This window comes from Balaenoptera ricei, chromosome 15 (assembly GCF_028023285.1).
Source record: "Balaenoptera ricei isolate mBalRic1 chromosome 15, mBalRic1.hap2, whole genome shotgun sequence".
NCBI lineage: Eukaryota > Metazoa > Chordata > Mammalia > Artiodactyla > Balaenopteridae > Balaenoptera > Balaenoptera ricei.
In genome coordinates, this window is record NC_082653.1 from 83093232 (window position 1) to 83112104 (window position 18873).

An 18873-nucleotide genomic window follows, 5' to 3' on the forward strand; every position below is an offset into this window, starting at 1 on the left:
CACGCATTGATTCAAGGCCAAGTGGGTGAATGTCAGGTGCAGGTATTGTGCTGGGCTGGGGGCTAGAAGCCCATACAGTCCCCTACCTTGAGAGCAGCTTCCCAGAGGAGGGAGTGAGACACACAACCAAGGTTAGTATGTAGCATACCTCTGGAACCTCTAGGATAATGGAGCCCTACAGAGAGGTGATGAAGGAGAGAAGTGGATACAAGCTTGAGTACCAACAAAGGACAGACCTGGGAAGCTGGAAGATGATCCTGAGGAAAAGTAGCTTAGAAAGTCCCACAAATTCTGATACATTTCTGCCCTCTTTCGGTACCTTCTCTGGGCACTGTTAAGTAGGGTCATGATACAATCCCCAGTTTATAGATACAGAAAATGAGGCTCAGGGACTGCAGGTGGCTTCTCAACAGCTATTGATCACAACATGTCATATGTAAGCTAACATGAGATAGATTGGCAAGTCTTCTGCACTGAAATGTCAGTATTCAACGTTTGCTGTTTCATGATGAGGGTCACTATGTGAAATAGTGAGACCCAAGACTACAACAGCAACTTGGTTACAATTCTGGCTCCTACCTCCATGGCTACCCCTGCCCAGGAGCTCCCCCATGGGACTCCAGAACCAAGGACTCTGCCTCACCTCAGCAGGAACAGAGACAGGTGCAGGTCATGAGGACACTAGGGTCTTGTGTGCAGGATCCACCTCTGTATGTTCCCAACTGAGAGGAACACAAAATACATCCCACATGGGAAGACTGGGGTGTCATCTGATAACTTCTGACAACTTAGTTCACTCAACTAAACCCACAGCCTTTCTTATTCTTCTTGGAAACAAAACCATTGTGGAAACTATATGCCTTCATCTTCCTCCAAAACACATACTAGGCTACAATGATTTTTCTCACTAAACCCACAGGACCATCTGCTGCCCTATTCGCCTCAGGGCCTGGTCCAGCTGGTTGGAATCTATCCCAAAGGCGACAGGCTACTCATTGTTTAGGACTGAAATTTTGCAAGTACCCTGTTCTAATCAATGCAAATGGCCTTGCTCTGCAAGGGGAAATAATAGAAGGCATGATCTTTGTGCCCCTTCATTCCACAGCAGGGAACACCTAACTTAAAAGTCTGACAGGCTAAGATTGTGAAGGAAGACGTGTGCCTGAAGATCACCCCACACCCCACATCTCTCATCTACTCATTTGTGCACTAAAGGGCACGGCATGTACATTCAAAGCTCTGTTCTCAGCGCTTAGGGTACAGATATGACTAAGACCCAGACAATAATCAGGTTGAAGATAGAGACAAATAAACAGGTAATTATAGTACAATACAACCAAGTTAAAGTAATTATATAGATATAAGAAACACAGTGTCCTCATCAACTGTAATTGGCTTATCTGCTTTTTCAGTCCTGAGTAATCCAGGTGGAGTTAACAATTTTGTATTATAGTCTTGAAGGTTACTGAGAGAGCAGATCTTAAAGGTCCTCACCACACACACACAAACTGTAATTATGTGAGGTGATGAATACGTTAACTAACCTTATTTTGGTAATCACTTTGCAATATATACATGTATCAAATCAGCATGTTGTACACCTTAAACTTCCAAAATATGTGTCCCTTTTTCACAAATAAGCAAACTGGGGCGCAGAAAGGGTAAGTGACCAGACAAGGACGCATAACTAACTCCTAGCAGAGCTGGGATTCAAACCTAGATCTTCTAGTTTTATAACCCAAGGTCTTAACTTTACCAGGCCCATCCTTGCCCAAGAATTAGTGGAACGACTGGGTCTAGAGCCCAGGTCCTCTGAGAGGGTAGTGACCCAGGGCTCTGCCCCAACATAGAGACGAGGCAAGGCCCCCTAGGGCTAAGGCAGGGCTATGCTCTTTCTGACCCACACATACCTCACCATGCAGAAAGCCCCGCTACACACCCCCTCCCCTAGGCCCAGAAGCAGAAGCACTTTCATAGACTTTACAGCAAAGGGAAGAAGAGGAGGAGGAGGACTTCCTCTGGCTGCTCACTTTCTCCACAATCTCAGAATTTTTATCATTATAAACTAACCACTAACATCTCTACTGCAAAGTACAGTTTATAAAGTTCTTTCATGTCTCTCTTAATTGATCCTCATGAAATCTCTGTGAGATAAGCAGTGCTGGGATTATTTAGTTCCCGCTTTACAGATGTGGAAACAGAAGCTCAGGGTGGGGAAGGGTCTTGCCCAAGCAATTAAACCATGAATCCAGGAAACAGAGCCACATCTTGTGATTCAAAATTGTGCCAGTGGCATATATGGTTGGGCTCCAAAGGGCCTCCTGAAATAACTTGGCAGGTTATAACTTATCACATGGGATAAATATTTCCTTCCACTCCTCCCACCATGCTTCCACTGTTGTGCAAATGCTACAGAGGTGATTTTGGCCACAAAAATGACAGCACACCCTTCTGCCTACTAAATGTTATGTATTCACTGAACTCATGGTGTCAGCAGATAGGGGATGCTGCAAACAGTTCTGACATGTAGCAATCAGAATCATTTGGGTTTCCAAGAAGCAGGAAGTAAAAAATGATGAAATGAATAAGTGGGGCTTCCCTGGTGGCGCAGTGGTTAAGAATCCGCCTGCCAATGCAGGGGATATGGGTTCGAGCCCTGGTCCGGGAAGATCCCACATGCCACGGAGCAGCTAAGCCCGTGTGCCACAACTACTGAGCCTGCCCTCTAGAGCCTGCAAGCCACAACTACTGAGCCTGAGTGCCACAACTACTGAAGCCCGCACGCCTAGAGCCCCTGCTCTACAACAAGAGAAACCACCGCAATGAGAAGCCCGTGCACCACAACGAAGAGTAGCCCCTGCTGGACACAACTAGAGAAAGCCCGTGTGCAACAATGAAGACCCAATGCAGCCAAAAATAAAATAAATAAAATAAATAAATTTATTAAAAAAAAAAAAAAAGAAATCAATGAGTGAAAGGGGAATCACAGGCCGGGAGGCAAATTTCAGAAGACCATGAGGAAGGTAATTAATGAAACAGCAAGTGTCAGATGAAGGGAAAGATGAACATCACAGGTTATTTTGCAAAAGAGGGGGTGAAGGGTTGGCGGTCTCTCCTAATTTTTGCAGTAACCACCTAATGAGTTTTGCTTGACCCTACACTGGCCTCATCCTGAGAACCCCCTACTCTGCCACCAGATGGAACCTGTTAAAACACATTAAAATGTTACACTTATAACATTCTTCTGTTGTTCAAATCTCTCCAACCACTCCCATCATCCACAGGATAAAATCCAAATGCCTTGTGGTGGCAACTCAAGAACCTTGTTGGACACTTAGGTTGCTTCCATAGCTTGGCTACCGTAAATAGTGCTGCAGTGTGCAAATTTATGTTTTCATATTCTTGGGATAAATGTCCAGAAGTGGAATTGCTGGGTCATATGGTAGTGCTACTCTTAGTTTATTGAGGAACCTCCATCCTAGTTTGCATAGTGGCTGGACCAACTTGTATTCCCACCAACTATGCAGGAGAGTCCCCTTTCTCCATTTCACTGCCAACACTTGTTGTTTCTTGTCTTTTTGATGATAGCTATTCTGAGGGGTGTGAAGTGGTATCTCATTGTGGGTTTGATTTGCATTTCCTGATGATTGGTGATGTTGAGCACATTTGCATGTGCCTGTTGCCATCTGTATTTCTTCATTTGGAAAATTAAAATGTCTGTTCAGGTCTTCTGCCCATTTTTTAATCAGGTTGTTCTTTATATATATTGGGTTGGTCCAAAAGTTCGTTTGGGTTTTCCATAAGAGGTTATAGAAACACCCGATTGAACTTTTTGGCCAATCCACTGTATTGACCTAGAGGTCAATAAGACAGAGAAAACCAAGTATTTTATGATTTCACTTATACGTTGAATCTAAAAAACAAAACAAACAGCACAGAAACAGACTCATAGACAGAGAACAAATTGGTGGTTGCCAGAGGGGAGGGAGATGGGGGACAGACATAATAGGCCAAGGGGATTAAGAGCTACAAGCTTCCAAATATATAATAAATAAGTCAGAGGGATACAATGAACACATAGGGAATATAGTCAATAATATTGTACCAATTTTGTTTGATGACAGATGGTTCCTGGTATTAATGAGGTGATCAAATCATAATGTATTAGAATATGGAATCATTATGTCATACACCTTAAACTGTGTAACACTGTATGTTAAGTATAACTCAGTTTTCAAAAATGATAAAAAATAAACAATAAAATAAAATAAAGGGTGAAAAACAAAGCCCCATGTGGCTCTGGGCTCAGCCGGCTTCCTCAGTCTTGTCTCAGTACACTTCCAGTATGCACATGATGTTCTGAACAAGGTATGATCTGCCAGTTCCCAAGCCCCCCAAAATGAGACATAACTGTTTCCCCTAGGGTCCGAAAAAAGACTGTTCTTCCACCTGGAATGGGCCCAACCCATTTTCCATCTGGTGAATGCCTTGCTCTGGGAGTCAGTCAGGGTATCATCTTCCCCAGTTACCCTCGCCCACTGCCTCAGCATGTAGGTGGCGGGGAGAGTCCCGCTTCTGCATGATCACGGTTCTTACATAGAAACACATAGTGACTCTCAGACCATGATGCTCATTATAATCCACGTGCAGCAGGAACTTTTAAAAATACACATGCCTGGGTGCACCTGAAATCTGAAACTGATGGGATGAAGTCAAACTCAAGAAAATCATACCTATTAATTTATTTGTTGCTAAGAATTGCGAAAAACATTAGTTGAAATATTAGAAGCCATAGGCTAGTTCCTAGGAAAACATAATTGACCAAAACCAACCCAAGAAGAATAGAAAGATAAACAGTCAAAAAAGTTGTAAAATAAAATTAAGTGGAAGTCAAAATCTTCCCACGAGGAAAACATCATGTCCAGGGAGTTTTATGTTACCCTTCAAAGAACACATATGACTTAGCTTGATTTCCCAAGAAAGGAGAGCCCGAGACACGGGCTTTTGTGCTACTATCTTATGGGAATTTGCACCCAGGGAAGCAAGAGTGAAGGAAAACAGGAACAAAGCATGGAAGGAAGGAGAATCTATACCAGGTTCCTTAACCAACCTGGCCAACACTTGGTATTGAAAGCAACCAAATCTTTGATCAACAGAGACCATCTTCTGAGAGGCCATGTGACCACTACATCCAGAACAGCCCATCCAAGGGAAGGAAGGGGGAAGGGGGTATCCACTGATTTCCTTCTCCCTTTGGGAAAATGTTCCTCCCGTGGGGAAGTAACTCTCTAAAACTTTGTATTACACATGATTTGCTAGGTTGGGAGGCACAGCCAGGCTTCACCTACACAAGTTAAATTGGAATCCATGCAAAGATGGTCCCTGCAGCTGTGGCTGGAACAGAGACCAGGATAGGTACACTAGTTCTCAACGCTGTCCAACAGATTATCCCCAAATGTAACTGCTTGAAACAACAAGGATTTATGATGTCACAGTCCGTTGGGGTAGGAGACCAGGTGTGGCTTAGCTGGGCACCTCTGGCTCAAGCTCTCTCATGAGGTTACCGTCCTGATGTCAGGCTGCGCTGCATCTCATCCAAAGTCTCAACTCGGGGAGGATCCACTTTCAGGTCCTCTAGGTGGTTTGGCAGGATTCAGACCCTCACAAGCTCAAGGACTCAGTTCCTTGCTGGCTGTGGCCCAGAAGCCCTCCTCAGATCTCTGCCACCTGGTTCTCTCCACGTGGCAGCCGCTTCCCTCAGAGTGAGGGGGTGAGAGGGGGAGCCCAAGGTGGAAGCCACAGGCTTTTCATAACCTAATCTCAGAAGTGGCATCCCATATCTGTGGCCATATGCTATTTATTAGAAGCAAGTCACCTGTCCCAGCCACACCAGTGAGAGGGGCTAAATAGGGCATAACTACAAGGAGGCAGCACTATTGGCGGCCACCTTAGAGGATGCGACCACAGAGGTGAAGCCAAGGGCTTCTGAGTCGTCACATAAAAACAATCCAGTCATGCCCAGCTCATCCTAGGAAGATAGTATCAACTTGATCTAAATCAGACAAAAAACAGGACAAGAAAGACAGACTGCATGCCAGTCTCACTCATGGGCATCAATGCAAAACTCCCCTCCCCCCCAAAAAAATAGTAGGAAACCAAATCTAGCAGTGATGATAATCATGACTAAGCGGGATTTGACCCTGGAACTCAAGGATACTTACCAGAGAATAAATATAAATAATAGTTATCATATTAACCAATTTAAAAAGTCATATCATCCCGATAGTTTCAGAAAAAGCATTTGATAATATTCAAATCACATGATATAAGATGATCTTAAACTACTGACAGCAGGGAATTTCCTTAATCTAATGAAAGTATCTACCAGAAAACCTAAGAAAACATCATTCTTCATAGTATAAAAGCATTGCCTGCTTATATCATTTTAATGTTTTACCACATGCACATATAGCCTTTTCAAAATTTGAAACTTTTTTTTTAAAGCAACATTTTTTTAAAACTTTATTTTATTTATTTTTGGCTGTGTTGGGTGTTCACTGCTGCACGCGGGCTTTCTCTAGTTGCAGCGAACGGGGGCTACTCTTCGTTGCAGTGCGCAGGCTTCTCATTGCAGTGGCTTCTCATTGTGGAGCACGGGCTCTAGGCACGCAGGCTTCAGTAGTTGTGGCGTGCGGGCTCAGTAGTTGTGGCTCACAGGCTCTAGAGCACAGGCTCAGTAGTTGTGGCGCACGGGCTTAGTTGCTCCACGGCATGTGGGATCTTCCCGGACCAGGGATCAAACCCATGTCCCCTGCATTGGCAGGCGGATTCTCAATCACTGCACCACCAGGGAAGCCCCTGAAACTTTTTTTTAAGTAAAGAAAATTCCCTGGTGGCACAGTGGTTGAGAACCCGCCTGCCAATGCAGGGGACACGGGTTCGAGCCCGGGGAAGATCCCACATGCCGCAGAGCAACTAAGCCTGTGTGCCACAACTACTGAGCCTGCACTCTAGAGCCCACGAGCCACAACTACTGAGCCCGCAAGCCACAACTACTGAATCCTGCGAGCCTAGAGCCCGTGCTCCACAATGAGAAGCCACCGCAATGAGAAGCCGGCGCACCGCAATGAAAAGTAGCCCCCGCTCGCCACAACTAGAGAAAGCCCGCACACGGCAATGATAGACCCAACACAGCCAAAAATGAAATAAATAAAAATAAATTAATTTTTTTAAAAGGAAAAAAAAATAAAATTCCATCAATTTAACTTTTTGCTGTAAATGAAAAGAATGTCATTGCTTGTTTTTGTCAGAAATCCAGCTTGTGGATCCCAGGGTGAACAATTGCAAAATCACTGAATAAATTATATATATTCTACCTTGTGAGGCTGTTTGAACTGACCAAACAAGGGTTCATTCAGCAGGTTCACTCAGCAGAGATCACATAGGTTCACAAGCTGAGTTCTTTATCTTTAGTTAGAACACAGGCTCCTGTGATAATCAGATGGGAAAAATAAACCACATCCCCAGAAAATAAATGAACACCGTTCATTTGTGCGTGCAATTCCAAGAGGTTCCTAAGTACACGTCACCATGGTGCCTGCCAAGTCCAGTGACATTTTCCAGGGACCCCGCCCAGCCAAGTTCAGCCCACACCTGGACTCCAATACAAGATGCCCTATCCCATTGGTGACACAGTTATCCCCAGGGTCATAGGGCCCTCTCTATCAGTCTTCACTGGTCTTCACTGTGCCCGGTGCGTCATAGCGCCGTCATGGGGACAAAGTGTGAACAGGACTGTCAAGAAGGCACTTACCTAGGTGGGATGCTCCATGCAAGCAGACACCTCCAAAGGCATCAGGAGTTTGGGGAAGGCAGAGATAATGGGATCTGGAGCCACCGTGGCGATGGATGGGCTTCCCAGAGGAGGCGATGTTGCTCGCACTGCCATGGACACAGCGATGTTGGCCAGAAGGAGAGAAGGACACAGCACTGTGGGCTGTGAGAATGGCCCATCTTACCATCATTATCACTGTTGAGTATGTTTGTCATTTCTTGGTTGCAAAGCACAGGGTCTAAATCAACCCAATTTTTACTGCTGCTAATAAGGAAGTGATCAGATCACAGGCCAAGCTGGGGATCCTATCATTCTAGGACCAAGGTTCCATCCTGGACAGCTCAGCAGGGGGCTGAAAGTTGCTCAGGGCCTCTGGAAAAAGCCACTGGGCTTCGCAGGCACCATAATGACCCGTCTTGTACTTGTTGGGGTACGTTCCTGGGATTTACATTTTTTTTTTTACTGTGATAAAATTCACATGACATAAAGCTAACCGTTTTAAAGTGAACAATTCGTTGTCATTTAGCACATTCACAATGTTGTGCCACCACCTCCTCTAGTTCCAAAACACTCCCATTACACCAGAGTAAACTCCTGCGCTCAATAAGCAGTTTCTCCCCACCCTCTCCTCTCCCCAGCCCTCACAACCACCAAAGTACATTCTGTCTTCATGGATTTGCCTTTTCTAGATGTTTCATATAAATGGAATCATGTACTGTGTGGCCTCTTATGTCTGGATTCTTTTATTTACATGTTTTTGAGGTTCATCTCTCTTGTACAGTGTATCAGTACTTCACTCCTTTGATGGCTGAATAATACTCTATTGTATGGATACACTGCAATTTGTTTATCCATTCATCCACTGATTTGCCTTGTTTCTACCCTTCAGCTACTGTAAATAGTGCAGCTATGAACATGCAGGTACACGTATTTGTTTGAGAAACTGTGTTCAGTTCTCCTAGGTATCTCCCCAGGGGTGTAATTGCTGGGTCGTATGGTTATTCTATGCCTAAGTACCTGAGAGGCTGCCAAACTCTTCTCCACACCGGCTGCACCATTTTACATCGCCACCAGCAAACGATGAGGGTCCAATTTCTCTACATCTTCACCGACACTTGTTCTTTTCCTTTTTTTTTTTTTTTTTTAATAGCCATCCTAGTGGTTGTGAAATAGCAAAATTTCAGGGATTTTGACTTTGTGCAACCACATTAGTTAAGAATCTGTGAGAATTTGCCAGAGGTAGAGGGGGACAAGCAAAGGGTGTGGTTGGGAACCCGCCGCAGGAGGTCCTTGAGCTTTCTACGGACTCCAGGGACACCTATGCTCTCTGTTGTGTAGACAGCTGGCTAGTAGGGATCCACAAAATGTGACTGATATGCGGGCCCGGGGTGAGTCATTTAAACCCTCTCAACCTCAGTTGCCTAATCTATAAAAATGAGTGTTAATAGTTATGTCTTTTCCTCCTAAAGGAGCCCAGATCAGACCAGACCCTGGTCTGTGACCTGAAGGGCTTGCGTCCTGGATCTGCAAGTTGACCTCCTGGTGGCTTTGAGTGAAGAGAACGTGTGACCTTGCCCATCAGATACCTGACCCTCAGCAGACGCTCTAGAAATGTTCACTCATATGAGCTCATAAACTGTTCAACTAGTGGCTAAAAAGGACAAGAATTATAGAGTAATCACAGATTACGGAATGTACTTTTTGTTAGCAAGAGGAGGAGACATGAGTTCAAGTTGTAGTTGAAAACTAATTAAAAGGTTGGGAGCTTGCTGACCCTGAACTCTTTACCTTTTTCCTTCTTATTGATCGTGTTTAAATGGCTCCTCTTACCACCTGCTGTGTGTGGAGACACTGAGTCATAAATGTTCAGGACTTAATTTCCTAGTTTCTAATTGGGGCTGGGGGTGTCTGTCCAGCTGTGTGAGCTCAGGGCCCTGAGCATGACCTCCAGCCCCAGGTTTCCCCATCCCTGTAGGATGTCAAAGACCCTGGGTTGAAATCCCTCCCACTCTCCTCCTCCTACCCTGAGGCAGAAATTATTTCTAAAAATTCCCAAAGTGAGTGCATTGTTGACAGAGAAAAGACAATTCCCAAAGGAACCAAAAACAGGAGTAAGGAGAGCTCATTCCCTCCTTACAGACACAGTGTATTTATAAAATTCAGTCAGGACTTCCAGGCAGGGCAGGAAATAAGGCGAGGAAAGTAAGACATTCCACTTGAGCAGAAAATTGCCAAAAATCTGTGATCAAGACAAATTATATTCTAACCTACTATTTAAAAAAATCAATATTAATGCAAAAAAATCTAGGAAGAACAAAATATCATAATTTTAAAGGAAGATAGTATCAGTAGATCAGTTTTATTTACTCATCATGGTTCATCTAGTTAATGACACTCATGCTGCAGTGTTCAGGGGTAAAGTATTCTCATTCTGCACGTACATTGAATTGAGTCAAAAAGTGAAATGGGTTGATGGATGGATAGAGGGATGGGAAGATGGGTGATGAAACAGAGAAAGCAAAATGCTAATTATTCAGTCCAGAAGGTGGTAGATAGTTGTTTACTATAAGATTTTTTCCATCTTTCGGTTCAAATTTTCTGTATTTGAATTTTTTTTAAATAAAATTTTAGGAAGGAATAACTAACAATATTTTTAAGAGTTTCAATATCTTTTAAAAATTTCCTCTCTTCTCACTCCCCTCCCCCATGCAGACCCTCACCATTTCTGACCTAGACAATGACCACAGCCTCCTGTCTGATCACCTATCACAGGGCAGTCTTTGCACATCTAATCAGGGCGTCCCCGATTGACCCCTCCCACAGTCCCACACGGCCTGTGCCTCATCCAGGTGACAGGTGACACCCCAGCTGTGTCCCAGACCCCCCTCCTCAGACGTTATGCTGCATGAGACTGGAGTCTTTGCAGGTCCCTGCACAGCCCATGCTACCTCACACCTCCCCACCTTTGCTCAGGCTGGTCCACCTGCTTATTCCCTCCTGAATGCCTGTTCATCTTTAAGATTCCTCTCAGAAGCTTAAACACGGTGGGTTTAACACAAGCATTTACTTCTGAAGCTGCCTGAAGCCCCCGTAAAATGCACTAAAGAGCTTTCTTTTTTTTAAATAATTTTTTAAAATATTTATTTATTCTTATTTGGTTGTACCAGGTCTTAGTTGCAGCTCGCAGGCTCCTTAGTTGTGGTTCGCTGGCTCCTTAGTTGTGGCACACGAACTCTTAGTTGCAGCATGCATGTGGGATCTAGTTCCCTGACCAGTGATCGAACCCTGGCCCCCTGCATTGGGAGCGCAGAGTCTTAACCACTGGGCCACCAGGGAAGTCCCTAAAGAGCTTTCTTAAAAGGCATAAATCCACAGGGACAAAGACAACCAGACAGGAGACCGCAGCCACCAACTGTTTGAACCTACAAGTAGATGTAGCCAAGAGTCATCAAGAGCTCTTTGTGCAAGACACCTTCCTAAGTTCTCTCCTTAGTCCTCAGAATAACAGTACATAGAAGGTTCTCTCATTATCACCCCCTTTATACAGGCACAGGGGAGTTAGGTCACTTGGACAAGGTCACACAGCCACACAGCCAAGCTTTAAACCCAGGTGGTCTGGCCCCAGAGTCTATGCCCATGACCACTGTGTATCTGCCATGAAAGCACTCACTTGGCAGAGCAGAGAAAACTGAAGCTGAGCCCACAGCACTCGGGAGACCAGAAGTAAACAGAACCACGCCACTGGAGGCCAGAAAGAATCAGGAACTGCATGCACCAGGTACCTCTGTAATTGGAAGTGTTAAGTGAGGGTGAAAACAGAGGACTGTTTAAAGTCTATGTAATAAAGTATTAGACTTCCCTCTTGTACTTGGTTGAATAATGTTCCCCCAAAATTCATGTCAACCAGCAATTTCAGAATATGACCCTATTTGGAAATAGGACTTTCAGATGTAATTAGGTAATTAAGATGAGGTTATACTGGAGTACAGTGGGCCCTAATTCAATGATTGAAGAGACACACAGACACACACAGAGAGAAGGAAGCAATACGAAGATGGAGGCAGAGACAGAAGTGATGCTGCCACGAGCCAAGGACACCAAGGATTTCCAGCAATCACCACAAGCTAGGAAGAAGCATGGAGCAGATTCTCCCTCAGAGCCTCCAGGAAGAACCAACCCTGCTGACACCTTGACCCTGAGCTTCTGGCCTCCAGAACTGTGAGACAATAAATTTCTATTGTTTTAAGCCACCCAGGTTGTGGTACTTTATTATGGCCACCTCCCCTAGCCTGTAGAAGACTGGGGGATATTCTCTGCACATGTTGAACTGGACGTACTCTGGACTTGGAGACGCCTGGCAGAGAGGAGGTCAGGATGCATTACTGAAAGCAGAAGGAATCATGAGATTTCCACCACCCTCCGTCTCCTGGGCAGAAGACTAGGGAATTCCTTCTTGGGAAGCTGAACAGCCCAAAGGATCTACAGATCCTGATATTCAGGGATCCTCCAGCCAGATAGCTCTACACTGAAGCCCACCATTGACAACTCCCACACATCCTCAGAATCAAGCAGACAGGCAAGGACTAGCCAGCATTCAAGGGAAAGATCCAAATAAACAGAAAAAGGAGCTCAAAGGAACAGAAGCAATGTGGGAGGAGGAAGGGAGCTTTGGAAAACAGTCACAGTGGCCTGAGTGCTGTGCTGACGTGAAATCAGAACGGAGAGCAAAAAGGCACTCATAGAAATAAAAAGAACACAAGATGTAGCATCCCATTGAAAGGTATGAAAGTGAAGTTAAATGATTCACTCCAAAAGAAAAATAGAGACAAAGATGGAAAATGGGAGAGAAAAAATAAGAAAAATAAAGAATCGTTGCAGGAGTTTCATCATCTGACCAATAGGGGTTTCAGAACAGAGAATTTTTAAAACTTAAAGAAATAATTCAAGAAAACTTCCCAGAACCAAAGGGCAAGAGTCTCCATAGTGAAAGGTCATTGAAGTGCACTATCCAATATGGTAGCCCCTGGTCACATATGGCTAATTAAATTTAAATATAAATTACTTAAAATTAGATAAAACCAGACAAGCAGTTCCTTGGTCACATCAGCCAGATTTCAAGTGCTCAGCAGCCTCAAGCAGCTGGAGGCCACAGTATTGAACAACACAGGTAGAGAGCATTTTTATCAGCGCAGAAAGGTGGATTGGACAGCTCTGGCCTAGAACAATGGATGAAAGCAGATCCACCAGGACACATAGTCATGACATTTCAGAAGACCAGGGACAAAAAGAAAATCCCAAAAGCTTCCAAAAGGGAGTGGGGACAAGAAACAGGTCACACACAAAGGAACAGAAATCAGAAGGGCATTAAACTTCTCAACAGCAATACCAGAAGCAAGACTCTGTGTCTTCAAATTCAGACAGAAAATTCTGCCCCACCTAGAATTCTACACCGAAACAAGCATGAATGCAAAACAGAACATTATTCAGACATGCAAGTTCTTTAAAAAAAATTTACTCCTATGTATCATTCCTCAGAAAGTGACAAGATGATGCCCTCTACCAAAACAAGGGACAAAACCAAGAAAGAGACAGATCCAGGTAATTCAGTGCAGCAGAGAGGCAAGGGGAATGCCCAGGATGACGGCCATGTAGAAGCAGGAACAAGCAGCCTAGGCCTAAGCAAGGAGAGAGCCTGGGGAGGGCTTGAACGTCCTGAGAGGGGAGTACACTTCTGGTGGAAAACAGGTGATAGATTGGGACACAGAAAACTCATCATTACTAGAGGAATTATTGATTCCAAGGAAAATGAAGATGTCAAGAACAGAAACAGAAGCATAGACGTGTGCATGGCTTCAGTGTGAATGAGAACTTAGGTCATAATAAGGCAAACAGCAAATAAGAATTCCATTCCTATCCCTGTTTTGGGAAAGCAGGAAGTGGGTGTGAGGCAAGAAGGATACCAGAAACCTGAACTCTCATCTCCCAGAGTAATCAAGAAACAGTAGGATAAGCATGTCATTTAATGACATGGCAACAAACACCAGAGGAAACTTCTAAGTGGGGTGAAAATGGACACTGGCAGGAAAAACCAGAGCGGGGAACAGGTAGAGCAAGGCAGCACTAATTTTGCTGTAAACTGGGTAGGACTGTTCCACTTTTTAAAGCGTGTATGTCTATGAATTTGGTTTTTAACAATAAATTTAAAAAGCGCCAGCTCAGCGGTCACTTCCTCCCAAACCCCTTTGGGACGAAGTGCTCCGTCTCTTGCTCTCAAAGCCCCAGGGCCAACCTCTCACCATACTGAATTGGTCTGTTCATGGGTCTGACATTTCCCCACCAAACTGGAAGCATTTCATGCCTGACCCAGAGAGGTACCCAGGAAATCTCTGTAAATCCAAACAGAAGCCCGGATAAGAACCCCCCTGCTGACCTCCCAGGCATGTTTGAGGTTCAGATGAACCTCCTGATAGTGGGTGCTGGGAAATCCCCAAATGGCATAAGGATGAGCGGTGCCCCTGGGCGTCCACAGGGTGTTTCACAAACAACCAGGAGATGTTTCTGCAGAGGGTCTGCAATGTGCTTAGCAGCGGGCTGGGCCCTAAAAGGACACCCATGGGGCCAACATTAGCCTCAAAGCCCCCCTGCTCTTTGGGTGGTTCATCCCAGCAGGGGGACTAATGAGATCGTTTGGAATGAGCACAGCTTAATGACTAAGGTCACAGATCTGGTTGTATCTGGTCTGAGAGTCACCCCTGCTGACCTGGGCCCTTCTCGCTGGCGCGGGTCCCGGCCCCCCCACCCCCCAGCCTTGATGACAGTGCACATTCACTGCTGCAGGTCTCCTTCGCCCTCCTGTGACAGCTATGTGCAGGCCCACAGGCTCTCTCCTGAGATCCTGTTCTGGGCTGAATTGGGTCCCCTCCAAAATCATAGGTTGAGGTCCTAACCCCCAGTACCTCAGAATGTGACCGTGGTTGGAGATGGGGCCTTTAAAAAGGCAATTAAGGCTTAAACAGGTCATATGGGTGAGTACTACCCAATACGACGAGTGTCTTTTTTTTTTTAATTAATTTTTATTGGAGTATAGTTGCTTTTACAATGTTGTGTTAGTTTCCACTGTAAAGTGAATCCGCTATACGTATAGATATATCCCCTCTTTTTTTGACTTCCTTTCCATTTAGGGCACCGCAGAGCACTAATCAGAGTTCCCTGTGCTCTACAGTAGGCTCTCACCAGTTATCTATTTTATACACAGTTTCAAGAGTGTATATATGTCAATTCCCATCTCACAATTGACTGGTATCTTTATAAGATAAGGAAATTAGGACAGACAAGCACAAAGGGGAGACCATGTGAAGACACAGGGAGAAGACTGAAGGAACCAACCCTGCTGACACCTTGATCTTGGACTTCCAGCCTCCAGAACTGTGAAAGAATACATCTCAGTTCTTTAAGCTGCCCAGTCTGTCGTACACTGTTATGGCAGCCCTGCGAAACTAATACAGTCCCTTCTCCTTCCCTCGGGGGGCACTTCTGGGCCCCTGTCACCACCCTTGGAGCAGAGGTTCCTGGGGGCACGCAGGGGAGGGAGCGCCCTGGGCTTTCTGCAGACTAGGCTCTGCGAGCAGGGCCGCGCTCCAGACGCCTCGGTGCAGCCGGGGCTCACGTTGCCCAGCAGCGCCTCCCCCACCGAGACATCTAGGTGAGGAGCCTCAGCGTCCCACCTCCCCTTCAGCCTGGAGGCCCCTCCCTCCAGGCTGGGAGCCCCAGGGCGGAGCTCGAGTGAAGCCCACCCCTGACCATGGAGGCCTGCGAGGCCCACTTTCGTATTCCCGAAAGTCCTAACCCCTCCCTACACACCAGACATCATCTTGTAGGATTTGGGAAACGATGAGCCAATTGCCAAGACTGAACTCGAGGAGCTCAGATTACCCAACCGAGGCTGAGAAGCCGCTGACTAAGCACTTTAAGGCATGAAGTGGGCGATCCAGTTCCCCTGCCTGGCCTCTTGTTCCACTTTTCTGGGCTTTAACCTCTCATAATGGAGCCCCAAAGAGTCAGACCTGAGTCCCCAAAGCACAGCAGGTATGTATGGCACAGGCCGGAAGGGAAGCCACTGTGAGTGACGACAGGCTGCTCAGGCCAGGACCCTGGGCCCCTCTCTCTCACCCCCACCTCCAGTCCATCCTCAAGGCCTGTCTATTCCTCCCACAGGACGCATTTCTGCCGTGTCTGCTCTGAACCACCTCCACTTCCTGAATCTTTCACCTGAGTACCTGGGCAGCTCCCAGCCAGCCCCCCACTTCCACTCTGCCCCCTCCCGGCCAGTCTCTCCACTGCCCCTGCAGGGGAAGCACCCTGTGTTGCTCTCCTGCTAAAGACCTACCGGTGGGTGCCAGATGCACTTATTAAAAATCAGCCTCCTGCCACTGGCCCCTGAGGTCCCTGCCCACCCCTCCAGCCTCATCTCCTTTTACTACCTGCCTCACTCGTGGCCCTCCAGACACATGGTCTTCTATTATTGTCAGACAAAGCCAAGACCTTTCCTGCCTCAGGGCCTTTGCACTTGCTGTTTCCTCCACCTGGAATGCTCCTCCCCTAATTCTTCATGTCTCAGCTTAAAATACTGCCTCCTCAGAGAGTCCTCCCCTGACCCTCCGGACTAATTGGATCCCCCATTACTTGCCATCTCAGCACCATGTTCATTTCCGTCTTGGTGCTTAAGTGATATGTAATTGCTGTATTTGTCTCCTCGTTGTCTGTCTCTCTCCCCACTGGGATGTGAGCCCCTCGAGGGCAGAGACCCCGTCTGTCCAGTTGGCCCTCATATCTTCAACACTGAAAAAGTACCTGGCACACAATAAGAGTTCAACAGGGGCTTCCCTGGTGGCGCAGTTGTTGAGAATCTGCCTGCCAATGCAGGGGACGCAGGTTCGAGCCCTGGTCTGGGAAGATCCTACATGCCGCGGAGCAACTGGGCCCGTGAGCCACAACTACTGAGCCTGCGCGTCTGGAGCCTGTGCTCCGCAACAAGAGAGGCCGCGATAGTGAGAGGCCCGCGCACAGCGATGAAGAGTGGCCCCCGCTCGCCACAACTAGAGAAAGCCCTCGCACAGAAACGAAGACCCAACACAGCCAAAATTAAATTAAAAATAATAATAATAATAATAATGACTGAAGTAGCTAGTGGATTAAAATTTAAAAAAAAAAAAAGAGTTCAACAAAGATTGATTGAAGAAACTAAAACTCTGGAATGCTATAGAACATATGCAAGATATGTCCACATGGCTCCAGTCTCCTTTGACAGAACCGACTGCCTAATAGCCTTCAGAACTTTCAGGTAAAAAAATCATGGGAAAAAGTCTTTCTTTACAAGAACTCAAAATCTAGTTTAAAAAATATGAATACTTTAACTTGATTAATGGTCGCTTAAAGTTAGAAAAGATATTAGAAATCAGCCTATGGTGGTCCAGATTCCTTCATTGAGCAAAAAGTGTTTATTATTCATGACTATTCTTTGCCATCCTCTGTTCTTGGCATTTGAGATACAACATGATCAACAAAATCTCCACCCGCAAAGAATCTGTATTCTAGAGGAGAAGGTAGATGATACACAAACAAGAAAACAGATGGCAAAGAGCAATGATGACACAAAGCAAGGCAAAACGGTAAGAAGTGATGAGGGGAGTTCAGGATGGTTGGTTGGCAAAAGCCTCTAAGGAAGTCGTGTTTGTGCTGGGTCTTGAATGACAAGAAAGAGCTATGAAAGTGTGCAGTAAAGGATTAACTCAGCAGACCTGAGTTGTCCAAACCCTGCACATTCCAAAGAAAGGTCTGATCCTGCCCAGCTCCAGGGAGATAACCTTTAAATATGTAAATGAGATTTAGGCCAAGAACAACCAAGGGGTCTGCCCAAGGTCACACATTGATGTGGAGGAAGAACTGAACCCAGAGCTTAGGTCTGCTGACCCTGACGCAGGGGGTTTTCCCTGAAAGAGCAGAAATGGTAGAAATGGGACAGGCTTAGGAGTCACACATAGTTTCCAACACTGGTTCTACCCTCATTAGCTATGTGACCCTGGGGAATATTTTAACCTCTCTGAACCTCAGCATCCTCATCTCTAAGAAGGATTCGATGCGTATTCCACGGCTTGTGTGAAAAGTATATAAGAAAATGGATGTAAGACCCCAGGTACATAATAGGGCTCTTAGTTTTAATTTCCCCCAAACAGACCCGGAGATAAATACTTGGATATAAATAGTTAATTTAGAGGGTGATCCCAAGAAGCATTTTGAGAGGATAAAGAAGTGACTCAAGGAAGGTAGGAATGCAAATACAGTGTAGTCATACCTTGGAGATATTGCAGGTTCGGTGCCTGACCACTGCCATAAAGTGAATATCGCAGTAAAGCAAGTCACACAAATTTTTTGTTTTCCCAGTGCATATAAGTTATGTTTACAATCTGTTGTAGTCTACTAAGTGTGCAATAGCATTATGTCTTTAAAAAAAAAAACAATGTACATACCTTACTTTCAAAATACTTTATTGCTGAAAATTGCTAAACACCATCTAAGCCTTCTGCAGGTCATAATCTTTTGCTGGTGGAAGGTTTGAAATATCGTGAGAATTACCAAAACGTGACAGAGACACGAAGTTGAGCACATGCTGTTGGAAAAAAATGGTGCTCATAGACTTGCTCCACGCAGGGAAGTAAGTTTGCTTTTATTTCTCCACCATCAAGCACCATGCCTGGCAAGACAGCTTAGGAAGACATGCTTATCCAACTGAATGACAGTGAGGGCCTTTTGATGCCCAGCCTTTCCCTCCTGCCCTGCCAACTGCTGACGCTGGCCTTACCTCCTGTTCCAGAGCCTTCTACAAGCCACTCTCGAGTGCCTACAGCTCTCCCCATGGAGCCCGGCACAGCCCTGGAAGGCAAAGTCTCTGCAGGGAGACAACACACAGAATTGCTGGGTTGGAACAAAGGACATGTCTAAGAGATGAAAGATGGAGCAGAAAGGAACAGGGCAGCAGCTTG

General features: G+C 45.6%; 1 protein-coding gene across 1 annotated transcript in view; it reads right to left on the reverse strand.

Moving 5' to 3' along the window:
* LOC132348939 (cytochrome P450 3A24-like) overlaps nt 1-18873 on the reverse strand; it is a 95258-nt gene that overhangs the window by 48759 nt on the left and 27626 nt on the right. The gene's annotated exons all lie outside the window — the stretch shown is intronic.